Below are 1,900 nucleotides of genomic sequence, written 5' to 3' on the forward strand. Positions count from 1 at the left end.
ACTAGACTATGACTAGACTATGACTAGACTATGACTAGACTATGACTAGACTATGACTAGACTATGACTAGACTATGACTAGACTATGACTAGACTATGACTAGACTTGGCTTTTGGCTTGGCTATTGATTACATAGATTCCCCTGTTAAATATTCAGGATAATCTTAAAATCTTGAAGTGTAGGGTATGAAATATTCGATATTGTCAAATATGCTACGCATTCTTAGTTATTATCTGTTTATTATTATTTAATTTTTAGTTTAATCTTTGACTTATAGGCTAGTAAGTGTCTTAAATTCACCACTTTAAAAGAAAAATAAAGTGTCAATTCATTTATGACACAGTCTTCTTAAAGTACGCTGCATGTTATCTCTGGATTTAGGCTGAGTTTTTTTGTTTTCTATTAAAAATATATTTTGTACAAAAAAAAACTAAAAATAATTAAACTGCAAATACTTATTTAAAATCTCACGAAATTGTTTTATAGTTTCTTTTTTAATTCTTATCTGTTTTCTCTTAACACTCCAACATAATTAACACCAAACTGATAAGGACAAGTACACATAGTTGAAGTAAACATATTCTCTATCGCTCTCTCTGAAAGCTAAGAGTCAGCTTGTGATTGCTGAAGTCTTTAAATCAATGTCTTAACTATGCACTTGCAGGAGACCTTTTTTGATAGCGAATTTCACTTAGTAACGCCAGATGTATGCTGAGAAGCACGCAGACCCAGATTGTACAAGATGCAAATACCTGTAGAACCCCTGAGTTGTTTAGAGATTAGCTTAAAGAGAATATTACTCACATTTATTTTGTTCAATTTTACTTTATCTTTCAGAATGGTATTTAGCTTGTCATTATGTCAAAATATCTATTCACAATTTTTCATCAATTAAGTACAATTAAATTGATTTTAACAAAAAAAATCTCTTTTTCATTGTGTCAACTAAAAAAAATGAATATCTTATAAGGTCAGTTTAAATTTTGTGTGTTAAAGTGAAATTATTATTCATGTATGCAGCAGTATGACCCAAACATTATGATTTCAATTTCAAATAATTTTTCTTTTTCTCGTTTTTTTTTTTTTTTTTTTTGCTGATTTTTGCTCAAAGGGTAATAACCAGCACACATTCCTTTTTGAATATATTTACTTTTTTTCAATTTCAGGGGGTAACTTCATTTGAATGTTTGTAAAAATGGTTTGCATCTAAGTGTGTAGAATACCACACATCGATGACATCTCTAAAAACCATAGGAAAATGAAATTTTGACTACTCTTATGTGGTCATTGAGTTTGAAAAAAAAAATGGTAACATCCCAAAAAAATACATACACATATGTATGTATGTGTTTACATATGATATAAATGGTAGATATAAAATCCAACAAACCATAAAACCAAACTGCGACAATGTATCATAATGCATCAAGCCAAATAGAGTTTGTGAGTGCATGTGTGTATGCCGATCTCTGTTTTTATGTTCGTGTTCATATTTTGGTCTATTTGAAATTTATATACAGATAAACATCCACACACAAACGTACACATGGACTTAAGTGTATACATATATTTTTGGAGTGCAATCAATAAATGAAGTCAACTCTAACCAACGAATACTTAGCCAGAGTATCGACGCAAACAAAAAAAAACTCAAAATGAAATTGGTGCAATTTTGACTATCAACACAGTTTAACCTATAAAATAAGGAACAAACAAAAAAGCTTCCGCTCACAAATACATATATTGACAATAATAAAGCTGAAGCTTTCATATTTCTACTTTTGGTTTTATTTATTTTGTAAACATTTTAAGAAAACATTCTTTTAATACGAAAATTTTAAATGTGAATGCTGAATATGAGACTATAAACTAGGCTATAGACTTCACAGTAGACTAGA

This window comes from Lucilia cuprina, chromosome 2 (assembly GCF_022045245.1).
Source record: "Lucilia cuprina isolate Lc7/37 chromosome 2, ASM2204524v1, whole genome shotgun sequence".
NCBI lineage: Eukaryota > Metazoa > Arthropoda > Insecta > Diptera > Calliphoridae > Lucilia > Lucilia cuprina.